Source organism: Vicugna pacos, chromosome 13 (assembly GCF_048564905.1).
Source record: "Vicugna pacos chromosome 13, VicPac4, whole genome shotgun sequence".
NCBI classification, from domain to species: domain Eukaryota; kingdom Metazoa; phylum Chordata; class Mammalia; order Artiodactyla; family Camelidae; genus Vicugna; species Vicugna pacos.
Genome location: NC_132999.1, coordinates 23833701 through 23852477, shown reverse-complemented (window position 1 = coordinate 23852477; position 18777 = coordinate 23833701). Strand labels below are relative to the sequence as shown.

At 43.3% G+C, this 18777-nt stretch overlaps 1 protein-coding gene across 8 annotated transcripts in view; it reads left to right on the top strand.

The window, feature by feature from the left end:
* FGGY (FGGY carbohydrate kinase domain containing) overlaps positions 1-18777 on the top strand; it is a 389879-nt gene that overhangs the window by 108031 nt on the left and 263071 nt on the right. The gene's annotated exons all lie outside the window — the stretch shown is intronic.

Sequence of the window (18777 nt, the reverse complement as noted above, 5' to 3'; positions counted from 1 at the left end):
AACTCTAGCATCAAAAGCTAGTTAGGTGACCTAGTTCCTTCAACAACAGCAACAACAAAAAAGTGCAAAGAGTGCAAGGAGGTGGGGGAAGAGAGAAGCAGGAGGAACTATAATGAATAGAGACTTAGGAAGCATATGGACCACTTGTGATATGTGGCCCTTATCTGAACCCTCATTCAAAAAATAACTGTTCAGAGAAGAAAGTAAAACATTAGGTGAAGGAGGAACACAGAATGGACCTTTGGTGACATGAAGGAATTATTTTTAATTATGACACTATTGCAGTTTTTAAAAGATGTCTCACTAGATGCAGGCTGAAATATTTGCAGAAAAATCATTCAAAGTCTGGAACTCACAAAGAACAGGAGTGGGGTACGATTGAAACAAGATGGCCATGTGTTGAAATTATCTGAAGCTGGGTGATGGGTACGTGAGAGTTCACTGTTCATTCTAACTTTGAATATGTTTGTAATTTAACATACTAAAAAGCTTTTAAAAATTAACAGCTTGAAATCTCCAGAAGTCTCAGGTTCCTAATGGTACTTCTTTTCATTACCTTTTCTTCTATTCCACACCTCCCTAAAAACCTCAGCGAAGGGATATTTTCCCATTTAATTGTGTCTGGTTTCCTTCCCTCCCTAGTTTCTGTCTTTCTGTCCCCTTCTTCCCTGTCTGTCATTCTGTTTCCCTGTCTGTCTTCTTTTCTTCCTTCTCTTTCCTTTACTGACCTTCACTGGGGCTGATAAGAAAAGGAGACACATGTTTTGTATCAAGTTGCAAATATACTTGGGACATACTATCATGTCAACACAGAGGCCAGGAGCTTTCTGGAGACTCAGATGAGTGCAGCGGCTGCCAGGGCCTGCCTGACCTCAAAGTTATTTTACTGTGCAGAGGACAAAACTGGACAAGACCACCCACCCCGTGTCAGTCATTGTAACTGGTTTTTGAAAAATATTTGCCATGATGAACATGTGATGGATTTAGGGTGATGTTAACTTTTTATCATTCGTCTTCGATTTTCAAAAGAGATGTTGGGATTGCGTTCTGTTGTTACTGTTCATGATTTGGAAGGAGTCTGGGCTTCGAGGTTTTGCTGTGAGATAGGTCTGATTTAGTCTCTGCCAGAGCAGACCAAGAGATTAGATTATACAATCCCAAAGAAGTCTCGGAAAGTCAGTCACAGTGGCGAGAATCACCTGCAGAGATTTTTAATTTAAGAAAAAAAACTTTTGATGAAGATGCTTGGGTAACCTGCTGGGAATTCTGACTCAGTAGATCTGAGTGGAAACACAAGCCAAAAATCTGTAATTTTGTTAGCTTCCCACATAATTCTTACGGTCCTTAGGCTGGAGATCTGCTGGATTCAGTGGTTTCTGGTAGATGGGAGGGATTCTTCTGGTTGCTCAAGGAGCAGACTGAGGTTGCATTTCTATACAGTTGTGCCTCATTACAATGATATGGCAAATTTTCCATGGGTGTTATTGTTTTTGTTTTCATTTAAGATGACTTGTTTCTGAACACGACCTTGCATCTGGTAGTTATTACATAAGCAGAAGGTAAATAAACTGTGAATACAGAAGAGAACATCAGCAGAAAGAAAGGTAACTGAGCACTTACTGAGTGCCTACCCTTGACTCATCGTGTATGTTTTCTCTTGTACTTTTTGCCACAGCCCTGGAAAGCAATGATTATTACCCAGTTTTTTTGCATTTGATGAAATTAAAGCTCAGAGAAGTTCAGTATTTTACTCAAAAGTCACACAGTGAGCCTGTGGTGGGAGGATTTGAACCCAAATTTGTCTCTTTTTTTAAACAGCTTTATTATGGTATGGTTCCTGTACAGTAAACTATACATATTTCAGATGTACAATCTGATGAATTTTGGTAGATGTATACACCAATGAAACCGCCACCACAATCACTATAACTAACATTTCCATCACTCCCCTAGAGGTGCAAATTTCGAATTCCTAATTTAATTTGTCTTTCTGCTGTGCCACGTGGCCTTTCTGAACACTGTTGCCCATTTCCCTGTCCTGTCTTGGCCCAGAGGATTGTGGAACAGGAGGGGAAATCTGTTAGAAGTCAGGAAACTCGACCAGTGAGGCAGACTGCCACAGCTTCCTTGACCAGGCTGTACTGGTGAGTTTGTTTGTTTTGGTCCAGAACTGGGTAAAGGTTCCACTGAAAGCCTTTGTCACTGCTCAGAGCACCAGAGTGTCCTCACTGGGAACTGATTGGCAAAGGAATATGGCAGCCGAGGGACAGAAGCGTCTTCTGGGTGGTTTACCTGTATCTGAATTTTTCTGTGTGCAGCATCTTATAAGAGGCCTAAGAATGTGTGAGTTCTGTTGTCTATGTGAGCACCATCCAGCATTTTGGCTTTCTTGCACAGTGTGAAGGTCAAAATATCAGAGGGAAAGAAAAATCCCCCTAGTGGATTCCAGGCACTCACTGTCACCCACATGGTCTATTACAGCAGCCTGCACACTGGTCTTCCTTCTCACGGCCTATTTTCCAAGTCCTTTTACTCAGATGGGATCTTCTTAAAAATGCAGATCTGATTATGTTCCTCACTTGTGAAATCCCTCCAATAACTCCTCATTCCTTGAGGAAAACGTCTTGAGTCCCTTGACATAGCCATGAAGACCCTTCCTGGTCTGGCTCTGTCCCTCCAGCTGCATTTAATGTATCTCAAATACAAAAATAATACATGGTAGGAAGCTTTCCTCTGGGTGCAACTGATGGTCCTACTTTTGGTGTCAGTTCCTTCTCTCCTGAGCTCTCTGTAGAGCTGCTGTCTCTTCCACTGATGGTGCTTAACATCCCTCCCCTAACCCTCTTCTTACTTGAGTGGTCAGAACCACCGCCTCCAGGCAGTCCTCTGCTTTAATGAGCAGCTTCCAGTTCCAGCTGGTTTTATCCCTCTCCCTCCCAGTCCAGTAGGGATGGCCCTGCTGGGGGCCTAATTCTTCCCCTTCCCCAGTGAGAGATGGGTGGGAGCAGAGGGGTTGCCAGAGCTGAATGTCAAAGAGGGGCCCAGATGCTTGTCATCAGGTATACAGGAGGGGAAGGAGGGAAGAACTGGTTGGGAACAGCCAAGAAGGACAAAGTTGCTGACAGACGTCTGAAATAACAGGATCACGCTAACAAAAATAGCAGTAATTCAGGACTAAAAAAACAGCACAGAATGCTTTAATACCAAAATGTGGTAGCATTTTCATAATTCTCATCTTAGAAGTTACCTCCTCAGAGAGGCCCTCTCATAGGGCCTCTTCTGTGTTCCAGGTTCACGTCTCCAATTGCACTTACTACTCTCTGGAAATACCTTGCTTACTCTTTTTCTTACTGTTTATTCTTCAGACTCCCCCAAATGTAATCTAAGCTCCATGAAAGCAGGGACCTACCTGCTGGCTCCCCAGTGCCTATAACTGTATCTAGAACATAGTCCCAATAAATATTTGTTGAATGAGTGAATGGGAATGATTATTCCAGCTATCCAAGTTGCTTTGGGTAAGATTAACATTGAAGAAAAGGGTGCAGTCACCTCCAGTTCTCTAAGCCAGGGTAGGCAGTGCTATATATACGGGCTTGGTTAATCATTATTATCTTGTTTCAAAACCATTTTAAGGTGCCCGGCATATTGTGGAATTGAGGGAAGTAAAAATCTTGCAACAGATGGTACCACCTGCAAAAGAGAATAAGTCTAATTTTCTACCCCACCCTCCACTCCTCATCACAGATATGAATAAACATACACCGAATTGTTGTTCAGCTCCCTTGGAGGGAGGGCACATTCTGAGTCAGGCAAGGAGAGTCTCTAGCCACAGGACAGCTGGGAACTCAGGTCCATGGAGGGCACCCAGGATGGAGGTGAGGAAAAGGCGCCTCCTTGTCTGGTGACAGCAGCTGGGCCCTTCCCTTCCTCCCTCCCCACAAAAATCCAGTTGGAACCAGCGCATGCTGAGATCCTGCCTGCCAGACAGAAACAGATGGCCTGGAGCCCCCACTGATGTGCTGGTGGCCCAGACTGCATAGCTGCTGCTTTACTCATGGGCGGGTGAGATGGGGATGGAGATGGTGGAGGTGAGGGCCGGTCACCTTGTGTTCCCTCCGCAGTTGGAGTGACTCACTCAGCTGTGGCTGGAGTTTCAGATCAGGTTCTGTGGGTTATGAGAATTCTGCCTGCTCATGTCTCTGACTTGGCCGGGAATATCTGTAAACCTGTATGTCCTCAATCAAAGCATTTGAAAAAGACACTTTACTTTTTTCCTCTTCCTCCTTCACCTGCCACGGAAGGTGTTCGCTGGAATTAGATTAGCTTGTTAAGTGCAGCCACTGCTCTGTGCAACCCGGAGGAGGATGGCAAGGAGGGTGGAAAAGTACATTGTATCACCTCCCTGAGGATGTCTGGGCAACTGGGAAAGGCAGAGCGGGAGATGGACATAATGCCGCATGAGGAAATAGGTGGTTTACTTTCCGGGGCTGTGATTGTCACTTACTAGCAGGTGGGACTGGACTGGGAACATCAAATAGATTAGCCCTCATGCCCATTCTCAACAACTGGAAATTGCTGTCTTGAGCAGCGTGAGGGAGTACCAGGAAGCCATTTGCAGCCAAGTAAGAAAGAGATATTAACTCTTCGTGTTTTCCAAGTGAATGGACAGGGGTATGGTGGCTCACGTGCCACATATTACCTGACTGGATGGCAATTTCTGCCTCTATTATTTTAATGCTTCCATGTGTCCTACAGATGATTCTACAGGAATTATGTAACATTTTCCAGTGATGATCATTGCCTGGGACTTTATTAATGAAGATGATGAACACAGCCACAATCTGACTTTTCTTGAGTTTGAGATTCTGTCATTTAACCCTCATCCTTATGGAGAGAGAAACTATTAAATGACTTGCCCAAAGTCATTCAGCTAATAAGTGAGAGCTAAAATTCAAACTCAGATCTGTCTGCCTTCAGAACCTAAGAGTTCCACTACCACCCTGCACCGCTTCCCCAGCTGGAGAACAAACATCTCAGTGCAGATTATCATTAGATGTCCCTGTGTATGGCACTGGCTGTTAAGTACACAGAGATTAGAAAGGTTCTTGGGAGATTCATTAACTGCTATCTGCCCAGCTCTTTTGAACTTACAGAATACTTGCAAAATATTGTGACCATGTACTGAGTGCTGGAGACCATGGGATACTGTACAAAATTTTTTACCTCGGTTATCTCATTTAAACTTTCAAAGCTATTACTCCTTTTTTTAGGCGACATAACTGAGATTCAGAGAGTTAGGCAACCTGTCCCCCCGCCCTGTAGCTGAGACCAAAGCTGAGACCGGCCCACTTCTGGAGTCTGGTGGTACCTGTCAGTGCTGGGGAGTCCTGAATGGACCACCTGGCAGCATTAGAGGTACTTTTGAACATGAAGGTGAGGTGAGGATCCCCCTCACTTAGGTCTCTTCTGTTCTCGAGAACTTAATAAAAATCCTGCCTTAATTTCCCAGTGTGAGCAGGGAAGATTCCCGGCCACCCTTCCTGTGTGCCCTCCCTTGGCTGGGCCAGGGCAGCTCCTCTGATCCAGGAGCGCTCAGCCAGCAGGCAAGTGGCTGGCCACCCTGTGACTGACCTCATGCAGTGGGACGCTGTCTTTATCTTCATTAACAGTGGAAACGTTAGACTATCAGGTGTGCGACTGCCCTAAAAGCAAGAGATTAAAGAGAGGTGATGTGCTGAATAGGTGCCCTGGAGTAGACCTTTAGAAAAGTAAATCTAAAGTTACTTTCATTCATTGTGTTTTTTTTTAACTGGCTTATAAACTTAAAGGTTAAGAAATGATAAATACATATAGCTAAATATATATGTAGAGATTTAAAATACGTATGAAAATAGGGCTCTTCACAGGGTAAGTGGAATATTACTTTCTACTTTCACAGTTTCTCCTCTTGATTTTTTGCTTGGGGAACTTTCTGTCTAAAAGCAGCTCAATCCATTTGGTGCTATTGCTTTTCCTTATATGAAAGTGATTAATTCTGGGGATTTAATCAAAATAGACGTGAAAATACACCCCTCAAATTGCAAATATCAGAGAATCCGAAATTGGCCTTTTCTGGGCTAAAGTGATTGGTAAATTTGCCTGTACCCCTCAACAAGAAGTCTCACTCTTTTCTGGGTCCCCTCTCCCAGCTCATTTCCAGCGGACCCGCACACGTACCCACCCACACACAGACATGTGCCCGCATGCTTGAACACATTTTTAACTTTGTGCAAATAGGTAAAAAAAAAAAGCCCACATCACTTAGGCTGGGCCACGGGCCTGTCTGCTTTAAATCTCAGCTGCCTGGGAGATCTGGGGTAATAAGTGAGTGACAACAGGTTCAGATTTCGTTACACCCTTCTGAGCACAGCCCTAGCTCTTTCTTTGATTCTTTTCACCCAACACCCTTGCCTGAGTTGTGTCCAATAAATTTTATAGCTGTGTGATCCTGTTTCAGTGCGGAAGGGAGAGTTTTTTCTCTCCACTTGACTAAATGGTGCCTAAGTCAGACCCCCCACTTCCTGCCCCCTCCTCACTTCTTAAGAAGTCGTAATAAGGACTAACCACAGGCCAGAAGCTGCTGCTGGGTCCCGTATCTCTTGAACATGAAGAGCTAATTTTCTGGTCCTGTTTTAGAAAAGCCAAGGATTAACTTGCAGAGAATTCGCCATAATTGGGGAGAAAATAATCACTCGGCTACTTCTGCCCTGTGGTCACCAGAGCCACTGGCAGGTCCTTCCTCACGATCAACACCCACTTCTATTTAAAACAAAGTATTTCTTCGGGGGCCTTGAAAACCCTCTCTGGATGTTCTCTGTGGCACATTTTTGTGTGAACCATGCTGATTGTTCGCATTAGAAGGGGATTTGTTTCATATCTTTGTGGTTTGAAGTCCTGGGGCACTGAGACATTTTCTATCCAGTACTTGAAGATGTGAATGGCTTCTGCAGGTGGCAGATCTGTTCGTGGCAAACTTGAGGTGGGGCCAGATCAGGGTTCCTTTAGGAACAGGCTGTAGTTGGAGAAGAAAATTGTTTCTAATAAGGTCCTATGTCCCCTAGAAATGTCAAACCTTACCCAGTTGCCTCTCCTCTCCAAAACGTGGATTTTCTTTTTTCTCTTTTCTTTTCCTTTCTTTTTTTTTTCTTTTTCCCTTCCCTTCCCTTCCCTTCATCCTGGCTCACAATACACACAACATTGTAAACTGACTATACTTCAATAAAAATATATTTTAAAAAAGGAGATGGTGGACTCTTTCCCATTTGTTCTTGGAGGTGACCTGAATATAGCAGATCAGATGCCTCAGTCCTACCAGAGTACAACACAGTGTCCCACGTCCCCATGATTTAAACACCCCCTTCACAGTCTGCATGTCTGTCCTGCATTCTCTCCTGAGCTCCAGACTGCAGAGCAAGCTTATCCTTAGGAATCTCTACTTGCTGGTTTACAGGCACCTCAGGCTCCATGCTTTTTCCCTGAAATTATTTTGCTTTTCTTCCAGTATTTCCTATCTTGGGGAAGGTGCTGTCGTCAGTTACCCATACCATTAGCTTGCTATCATACCTCCCATATCCATTACCGTTCCCTAAATGAGGGGCCAGAACTGTGATATTGCCTCCTAACTGTCTCTGGCATCCATTATCATCCTGACTGGGCTCCCTGGCTCCTGTCCTCCTTCCTGCTTTTCCCCCAACTTCTACCCCATTTCACCTCACCATTCTTCAATCTACCTTCCCCCACCCCGAATCCCATACCTCATCTGCCTCTAGCCTTATCACTGAATGTGGATCTGATATGCTTCTCTATCTGAAATCCTTCAGTAGCATCCCATGCCGGCAGATTTCAAGTCCTGCTTCCCCAGAGTGGAGTGCAGGCCTGCTGTGATCTAGCTGCTCCCACGTGCTCCCAGTTCACCCTCTGCCACTGTCCTGTGGAAGGGATCAAAAGGCCGGGGTCCCTTCATTCCCTTTCAACTCTTTGTATTTTTGCATGTGCTCTTTCCTCTGCTAGTCATGCCCTTTCCTTAAATGACTTACCAATCAATTTCTATACTTCTGTATTATGAGGTTATAGTCTTATCTGTGGTATGTAGACAATGGCTTCTTTCTTACATGGTAGTCCAGAGATTAATGCTTTCCACGAGATGCTCCAGGAACCCAGATGGCTTCTGTGTTTGAACCATCCTTATGTGATGCTCTTATATTCGTGATCCACTGCCTGCTTCTAGGCAGCAGGGTGAAAGATGGATGAAGAAGAAACATACATATTCCTTTCAGGGCCCCATTCTAGAAGCTGTCCATATCTCTCCTTCTTAATCTTGTCTGCCTCCTGGCTCTCTAGTACTCTGCCTCTTTGGCAGTCGGAGTAGCAGCAGCAGTAGTGGTGGTGGTGGTAGTGGCGATGGTGAGGTGGGGGGTGGTAGCAGCAGACCTCTGTCTGAAGCTGTAGTAGTAGTAGCAAGAGCAGTGACGAGCAGTGATAGTAGCAGTAGAAGGAGTATCATCATTTCCCATTTTGAGTTTCAGAAGAAATGAAAAGGTTAAGTGCCCTGACCAAGGTCACACAGCTAATGAGTCAACGGCAAAACCAGCATTCGAACCCAGAGCTCTCCTACTCCAGAGCCCACCCCTAGGCTGTGGCAGCTTTCATGCCAGTGTCACTGGGTGACAGTTGTTTCTTTACATGATTATCTCTCCCACTAGATTCTGAACTCCTGGAGGAAAAGGATTTATCTAGTTCACTTTTGTATTTGTAGAGCTTAGCACAAAGCTGGGCATATAGTCGGGAATCAATCAGGAAATACTGTAGACAATGAATCAGGGTTTCTTCACCTAGGCATTCTTGACATCTTGGGCCAGATAATTCTTTGTTGTAGGCTGTCCTGTTGTGCATTGTAGGATGTTCAGCACCATCCCTGGCCTCTACACACTAGATGCCAGTAGTATCTCTGCACCCTCATCAGGGAAACCAGAAGTGTCCCTAGACATTGCTGGCTGTCCCCTAGGAGGCAAAATCCCCCCTTTTAATTAAGAGCCATTGATTTAAATCAAGTGATGGCCAAGGAGCCTTGAGAATTGCTCACATCCAGAAAGGGCATCTTCAGGATTAGAAAGGATGCTGAGGCTCTCAGAGATGATGACGTATTTTCCAGGTCTGTGTGTCTGGCACGTAGAGTGGAGCCTTGCTACGCTGTCTGTGGAGGTGGCCGTGATGATCTCCTGAGTGTGCCAGGCCTTCTTGGGGAAGACCAGAGAGGGTCCCTCTAGAGGCCGATCTCGCTGGGCCCTGCAGATCTGCTGTCTGGCCTGGCACCACCTGGCAAAATCTTATAGCTGTAACCAAAAATATGCTTTTGTAATTATTCTGGCAAAACAGGGGCCGTGTTCTGTTTCCTGATTTCTCTTTTCTGTTTCCAATTGTGTCCCTCATGACACATGGAGCCCGTGGAGAACTCTGTTGGAACCCAAGTCTCTGATTCTTTCCAGCCCCATTGTCATGGTTTTCCCACCATCTGAGCCAGCCTGAGTTACGTTACTACATGGTGGTCAGTGTATGGGTATCACTGGCACCTTTATTATCCCCGGGCCTATAGCATAGTGCAAGGAGAAAATGTTATAGTTTTTTCCACAGTTGGGGTTACCCCTTCCCTGCTGGCAGTGCCAGGAATTCAAAACTCACTGTTTAATAACTGTGTCATTTTGAGCAATATACTTAGCTTCTTTGATCCTTCATTTGTTTGTCTGCAAAGTAGAGTAACCCACTTGTCCAAGCTACCCCCACAGAGTTATTGTAAGAGCAGCATAAGATATATAACAGCCTTTGACTCCCCAGTATTATATACTGTCAGTACACTTTTCACACCCAAGGAGACTGCAGCATCCTCATTCATGGGCACTGGATTATAAGGTCAGTTAAACCCGACTCTATGTCTGTCTTTTTCCTCCCAATTCCCAGGGGCCTGGGAAGTACTCAGAAAATAGGTGATGAATGACTATATGAAGAAAAGTTGGTAAGTCAGACCCTGTGGTCCATTGCCCTAATCGGGGGTTGGGAGGGGTGTTGAGAGTTATTGTGTGGTTTATGTATCACTTACATTTGTGACAAATGTTCCAAGCAGTCACATTTTTAAAAGTTCACCCAGTGTTCATTAGAGGTCACCTTCTTGAGTGCCTGCAGAGCAGTACACACATGTATGACTCTGGCAGGTATGAGACAAGATGGGTGAGGAGGGGCCCAGAAAGCTGGGGAGAGCATACTCAGCCTGAAGGTGTTCACAGTCAGGTATTCTAAAGTCTCTGCACCAGCCAAACAAAAAATGTCTTTGGGCCATTTTAGTCTTCAGGCAACCAATGGCAACTCCTGGTTTCCAGAGTACCTAGGGTAAACGCTGGACAGGTGCTGGGCAGATGAAGTGAGGAGCCTGGAGTCCTGGAGCAGAGATGGACAGGAAATGAATAATGAGAAAAAGAGAATAGCCAAGATGTATTAAGAGCTCAGCCAAGCAGTGTTCTCTGTCCCTTACAAATGACAGCTTGTATTTAATCCTCACAACAGCCCAGTGGGAGGTGCGGAGTATCATTGCCCCTACAGATGAGGACAGTTAAGATGCAAAGAGGTTGAGAAACTTGCCCAAGGTTACGAAGCCAGTGGCTGTAGCCAATGTGAAAGAAAGCAGAGAAGCCCCTTCAAGATCTCACTCTTTCCACCCTTGCCCCCTTCCTGTCTGTCCTCGCACAACAGCCTCAGTGATCTTCTAGTGTCACTGAAATCAGGCCACTCACCGGTGTCCCATTTGCTCCCCACCCGGAGGAGGCCCTGCACCATTGGGACGCCACTTCCCCAGCCAGCCTCACCCTGCTGCTCAGGCTCTGTGTTCAGCTCCACTGGTTCAAGTGCACAGGTCCCTCACATCCCCAGGCCTTTATGGTCCTTCCCCTTTGCCCCAAGTCTTTTCTTATTTTGAGGACCTTTGGCATTCCTTGGACATCATCTCCAGGGTCCTCTCCTCGGAGGCCCACTCAGCCCAAAGGCAGCCTCCTCTTCCTTGTCAACATGCTGGTTTCCTCCCTGGCCCCTGTGTTTGCCTGACTGATACCTCCACTGAAATGTAGGTTTCAAGAATGCCAAGACCTGTCCTGTGCCCTGTTGAATCCCACTGGTGACACATGGCCAGCACAGAGTAGGTGCACCATCAAGAGATGCTTGTTGATTAAACAAGGCAGCACGTAGGAGAGGCTAACTTCTGAGACTTTGTGACCCACCAAACGTCACGTAGATAATGGTGGCATAGTTGGTATTTGAACAGATCGTGACAGCACTTTGTTTGAAACCCACCATTACCTTTCCACTGTTCTCAGGTTAGAGCCCCCAGTGCTTGGCATGGGTCCTAGACCTTGATGTCTGGCCCATGCGCTCCTCCAGCCTCATGGCCCCCATTCTCTGTACACCCTCCCCTGCTGCTGTAGCCACGCTGACTTCTCCACCTCCCGGTCAGGCCATGTTCTATCTGGTCCAGCCCTTTGCAAGTTCTCTTCCAGCAGCTCTCGCTATCCTTCAGGTTTCAACTTAGAACACTCCTTCCCTGGGAATCTGTCTCCAAGCCCCTGGACCAGATTAGATGCCTCTCAAGTCCCCTTCATTGCATTGATCACCACTGTCATTACATAGTCATTTGTGTGATTTACTCTGATTTCTGCTGCTCCTGCTTGTGCCCCCAAGAAGGACAGCCTGTTCACCTCACTCGTCTCTGTGTACCCAAGGTTGACTCCTGGGTCTATTAGGGGGCAAGTGCCAAATCAGCATCTGTCAAGGGAATTAGTGTGTAAATGCATGAGTGTAGTCAGTGAGTGAATGAAGAGTTTCTAAATCTCCTGTCCCCACATCCCTTCTCTGGGAGATCTCAGGGATGAGACTCCCAGCCCAGGCAGGCACTTACCCTTTGCAGATGCCTGCCTGTATCTGGTAACCAGGAGAGATTGAGCGACAAGGATACAGAGCCTTGTGTTTGTCATGTCACAGCACAGGAGCTGGAAGAGCTTTGGCTCCGACTGTTATAACAAGGACTAAAATTAGCCCTTTTGGGGGTGATCTTTGTTTACTGCTGCCAGAGCCCACTGTTCTTGGAGAAAGGTCAAGAGAAACTGGACAGGAAGTGGGTGTTGATAAGTTCTGTCCCAAATCACCAATGACGTCACACCCCAGGCCCTCATTTCCCTGACCCCTCATTAGTTAGAGCTGAAGAGGTAACTTCCTAAAGTGGTGCCATCCTAAAGGCCTCGCTCTCCTCCTCCATGACCAGTCTCTCACCAGGTCCTTGTGATTCCAGTTCCTCAGTCACGTGTCTTCTTCCCTGGGGACCAGTAGAGGCATGGAGATCAGAATTCTGTTGTTGCCTGAGGAGCCTTGTGTTTTAGTTTGCATTACATGTGAAGGTAATTACCCTGAGCACCAGGTTGGGGGTTCTTCTGGGTTGGCGGTGGGAAGCCCTATTCTGTGCAGAGCTGCCATCAGAAGGGAAAAGTGTAGGGACAGGGAGAAACCTGCTTGTGCCCTAAGAACAATGATAAACCCACCTATGCTGTAGTAGAACTCACTCGGCCGGCCAGGCACTAGCTGAGCACACAGTCTGCACCACCTTAGTCATGGTGACATCCAGAGCTGGTGCACTAGCTCTTCTCCACATCTTCTGTACCTACTAAAGCCTAAGGAAGGCCCATGAACCCTTTCTTTTTTAGCTACTAACACTATTTAAGGCCCAGAACTTCATTTGTTCCTTTCTCTTTTTTTTTCATTTATTTATTTTATTTATTTATTTTTTATTGAAGTACAGTCAGTTACAGTGTGTCACTTTCTGGTGTACAGCATGATATCCCAGTCATGCATATACATACATATGTTCATTTTCATATTCTTTTCATTAAAGTTTATTACAAGATACTGAATATAGTTCCCTGTGCTATACAGAAGAAACTTGGTTTTTTTAAATCTAATTTTATATGTAGTGGCTAACATTTGCAAATCTCAAACTCTTAAATTTATCCGTTCTCATCCCTTTTCCCCCGGTAACCATAGATTGTTTACTATGTCTGCACATTTGAGAAGATACATGCATCCCAATGTTCATAGCAGCACTATATACAGTAGCCAAGACATGGAAGCAACCTAAATGTCCATCAACAAATGACTGGATAAAGAAGATGTGGTATATTTATACAATGGAATTCTACTCAGCCATAAAAAAGAATAAAATAATGCCATTTGCAGCAACATGGATGGATCTAGAGATTGTCATTCTAAGTGAAGTAAGCCAGAAAGAGAAAGAAAACTACCATATGATATCACTTACATGTGGAATCTGAAAAAAAAAAAAAGAAAAAAGAAAAAAGAACACTAATGAACTCATCTACAAAACAGAAACAGACTTTCACTGGTTTCTAATCCGAACAACACAACTGCCTCATATATACATGTCTCACTGTACACACATTTATAGGGACAAAGAATGTTAGACAAATGATATTTGTTGAAGAGGATCTGGAAGAGAAATCACAGTTGCTAATATTTGTGAGTAATTTTGGCTCTGCAGCTTTGAGTCAGTTACTTAGTTTAATTCTGTTTCTTTTTTACCAGGACTGTTTGGTGACAGAAATCAGATGTGTCAAAGGTGCCTGACTGTTTTTTCCTTTGATCATCGTGGCTGTCCTCCTGGGTGGGACACTGTCCTCTCCTTCCCTCCCACTTCCCTGGACAATGCTTGTTTATCCTTCAGGTCTCACTGAGATGTCAGTTCCACAAGCAGTCCTTCCCTGACCTATCAGAGCATTCAGCACCTCTGATACGATTTTAGGGTACCCTGCACTCTTCCCACTTAAGACGACTGTAAGTATTTATGTAATTTTATGTTAAGTGCTGGTCCTCTTGCTTCCTTCTGAGTTCAGGAAGGTAGATAGCATATCTATCTTATTTCTTCTATAACTGACATAGGATAGGTATTCAGATTGACTTTCATTAAGGTTGGCATTAGACCTCCATGTCATTAAATCCTCTTTTATTTGATTTCACTTTTAAAAAAAATATTTTTATACAATTTTAAGGGTTACTTTCCATTTACAGTTACTGCAAAATATTGGCTATATTCCCTGCATTGTGAAATACATCCTTGAGTGTATCTTACACCCAGTAGTTTGTACGTCCCATTCCCTGACCCCTATATTGGCCCATCCCCTCAACTGATAACCACTAGTTCTCCATATCTGTGAGTCTGGCTTCTTTTGTGTTATATTAACTAGTTTGTTGTATTTTTTAGGTTCCGCATATAAACAATATCATACAGTGTTTGTCTTTCTCAGGTGTATTTCACTTAGCATAATGCCCTCCAAGTCCATCCATGTTGCTGCAAATGGCAAAAATTTCTTCTTTTTCATGGCGAATAAGTATTCCATTGTGTGTGTGTGTGTGTGTGTGTGTACACACCGCATCTTCTTTATCCATTTATCTGTTGATGGACACTTAGGTTATTTCCATGTTGGCTACTGTAAATAATGCTACTATGAACATTAGGCTGCATGTATCTTTTTGAATTAGTGGTTTCCTTTTTTTTAATATATACTCAAGAGTGAAATTGCTGGGTCATATGCTAATTCTATTTTTAGTTTTTTGAGAGACCTCCATACTCTTTTGCACAGTGGCTGCACCAATTTACATTCCCACCAACAGTGTACAAGGGTACCCTTTTCTCCATATCCTCACCAACATTTGTTATTTGTAGACTTTTTGATGATAGCCATCCTAACAGATGTGAGGTGATATCTCATCGTGGTTTCACTTTTTATTGTGGAAATTTTCAAAGGTACACATCAGTCAACAGAAAAGAAATTTCATAGACCCATTACATGTAGTGGCTGAGAACATGTTTGACTTCATCCCACTTCCTAAGCGATGGGTCCAGTGACTGCTTTGGGGGAAGTGCTAGGGAAATACTTTGTACATGTTAACACTGATGTGTCACTGTGTGGCTCATTCCAGAGATTATGTCTGTGTGCACATATGCATATAGTGATTGCTCTAATGGACCAGTGTGAGGGTAGACATCTAACTTAAAAATGTTCTGGTTTGGAATTTTTACATAAATGCTATTGAAAACATGAATATTTTAGACCTTTTCTCAATCTAAAGTGGTTATTAAGGTAGAGGGAATAGGCTGTGACTGTTTGGAAGGAATCTGAGCCAATTTATAGGCTGACAAGAGAATTGTGTGATGATGTAACAGCTACCCTCCCGACATGGTCTCTGCACCAGTCAGGGGGAGATCTCAGGGTTTCAGAAGAGACCATTTAATGTGGATATGTTCCATATGGTTTGATGGACAGATTGCAGGAGAAATATGTAGTACGTGTGTGTGTGTGTGTGTGTGTGTGTGTGTGTGTGTGTGGTGTTGTGAATGTTTACATGTACCAAGTGAAGCTGAAGAAATAATAGTACTGCTAGTAACAGGTATTGTTAATGAAGCCTGCCTGGGTCAGTTGCTGTGCCAGGAGGTCCTTTACAGTATCTCTGTTCCTCACAACAAGGTTTTAAGTTTAATGTCATCACCCCACCTTAGATGTGACAAAATGGAGCAGTTCAGAGTTGCCCATGCTTAATCACCTAGCAAGTGGCAGAGCTAGAATTTCAGTCCAGGCCTGCCTGTTTCCAAAGCCTGGGCCCTTTCCACAGTACTACACAGCATCCTAAAACATTCTTTTGTTTCCTTGAGAAGTAAGTATCAGTTGGGAACTTATTCACTTCCTCTTTTCTTCCTTGTAAACCCAGAATGCTTTACAAATTCTGCAGAAGTAGCCAGCTCTAGGATTTAGACATATTATCGTGTTTGGTTTTTGGGTTTTTTTCCAAAGCTGACATCGGTGTTTCTCTGCTTCTGGTTTGGGAACATTTTTCAGAGTCAGGTATCTATTGTGACAACATTTTTAAACCCTTCATCAAAGTGTCAAGGTCATCCCATTGGATGTTCTTCCACTAGGCCGTCCAGTCCATCTGGGTGCCTTATGGATGCATCACAGTGGCTGGGAAGCCAAAGATTTTACATGTGTTTAGCACATACATCAGTTAATTGCCTAAAGTGTAACTTTTCAATATTAGGAATTCTGTTAAAAAAAAAACACACACCATAATTAAAAATGTAGTCTGACTTATTCCAGTTGAGGGGGAAATAATTGGGAACTGAATTTATTTTAACTTAAGGATAATAAATATCTCTTGCTGCACCTTTGGAGATTTACATACTGGGTCACTTCCGTGACTCAAGCCAACTTTCAGGGTTTTTTAAATTAATTCCTAATACGTACCTTTGTTCAATTTAAATAAGGCCATTCTCTGTTCCTAGGCATGATTCAAATATTCATACTACTGTGTCTGTTTGTAATGTTTATAACATTTACCGTCTTATGACTTTTTACTACCTACTTCCTAATCTACTCCTTCCTCAATTTGTTTCCAGCACTTGACAACCCAACTGCATATCACCTTTCTATTCTTTGTTTCTCCATAGTTTGGATTTCCTGAATGCTACTTACTATGTTTCACTTACATCACAGTAATTCATGGCCTCATTTTCTCTCCTTCATTGGACTGAGGACTGGGACTCATGTTTTATCTCCATGTTCCTGACACCTCGTGCAGAAATTGCACTTCATAGCCACTCAATATATTTTACTAAATTGAAATTTAAAGAGGAAACGTGTGTGCTTTTATTTAAATAAGACCATAAATTCAGCACAACTGTCTTCATGAGTTCGAAATTCTCAGAAACGTTATTCTTCAGTGTGGTTCTTTTGTTGAGATCAAAGAGGTTGGCTTTACAGTAAATGAAATGAATCACAGAGTCTTTGAACCAGAAGAATAGCAATACTAATGATGAAAACTAGAAGCCATCTGTGTAATCCATTCCCTTCTCCTTAGGCCAGACAGTTCCCCGGCCACCTTAAACCAATGTGGCTGTCCTTTCTTAAAGATCTCTTTCAAGAAGAATGTCATCTTCTCATGCCAGCTCATCGTGTCTCCTAGCCTTGTAAGTTAGGCCGTTTTCTCTCAGTTAATCTGACTCCCCTCTTGCTGAAATGTATGCTCACTGCTTTCACAGAAATGAAAAACAGCTGCTTCCAACTGAAAATATTTCCCTTCCTAAAGATGGTTATTCCATCATTCCATACCCTTGTCTTCCCCTGGTGTAATTCTCCCTTCCATCTGACATTACTTTCTGTTCTCCATTTCCAAGCTATTGAATGCTACTCTTAATTTATTGGTCTTTTGCCTAAAAAAACTCAGGCTAGATATGATTAGTAAGTGATCATTGATTTCAGGTGTACCTCAAAATATGTCTCACACCATTAAAATCAGTGGATCCAGCCAGGTTGGTGAGGAACTGAAATACGGTGACCCCATGTGATGTATGGTGGTTTCTTTTTAAGCCTGCCATCAACCATTCCCATCTCAGTTTCTCCAGTTGCTTAATTTACAAGACATGATTTGTTTGTCATAAACTGCTTTGCAAGGTTCAAAAGAAACAGAAATGATGCACAAGGGAAACAGAAAAAATTTAGGCCATGGATTTTTTTTTGGTCAGATCTGGTTTATAAATAAGGCTTTTTCAATTAGAAAAACACATGATAATTTTAAAGGGGATTAAAAAAAGAACCAGTACACTGTAAGTGCACTTTTACCTTTTTGTATGGTTTCTCAATCAAGAAACCCCATGAGCTCCTTTCTGCTGGTTATTAAAAAGGATAGTGAGCAGGCAACTTCCTTTCCTCATTTAGTTTAGCAAGGATATTGACTTACACTTGAGCAGAGGCCTCTGGGCCCTTTTGTCGGTTGGTTGTTTTGTTTGTTTTTAATGTGAGCGTGTTTAAAAACTCAACATATGGACTGAGTTGCTGTGGTAGAGCTCCAGTTCAGCACTCAAAGCAGACTTTCTGTGTAAGAATAAAATGGGTATGTATGTATGTAGTAAGCAGGTTAGAGAATATGTCAGTGATAGGTATTGAGTTAACAAACATTTATTTACTATCTTCTCTGTGTCAGCCAAAAAAAGTCAAAAAATCAGAATGTGCATCTAGTTTACAGTCCAGGATGGGAGACAAAAAGACAATTTGGCAGTCAGTCATAATGCATTAAGAGCTACATAGGGAGCAGTGGAAACACCATGGAGGGATAAGTAACACACCCTTGGATAGATTCCCAAAGGAATTGACATCTGTAGATGATTTTTAAAAAAAGATTGATACAAATGAACTTATTTTACATGCCAGAAATGGATTCTCAGACATAGAAGACAAACTATGATTACCAGAGGGGAAAGGGTGAGGGAAGGAAAGATTAGGAGTTTGGGATTAACAGGTACACATTACTATATATAAAACAGATAAACCACAAGGACCTACTCTATGGCACAGGGAACTATTCAATATCTTGTAATAACCTATAATGGAAAAGAATCTAGAAAATAATATATATGTATATATAAACTGAACCACTTTGCTGTGTACCTGAAACTTACACAACACTGTAAATCAACTATACTTAAGTTAAAAAAAAAAATTACCAAGGGTAAGCAAAGGAAGGGTGTTCTAGACAAAGGGAGCTGCATGACCAAACACAGAAGCCAGTGGGAGAATGACCCATTCAGGAAGCTGCAGTTTGTTTCAACCAGAGAATAGGCAGACCGCTGTAGCTTAGTAGTGC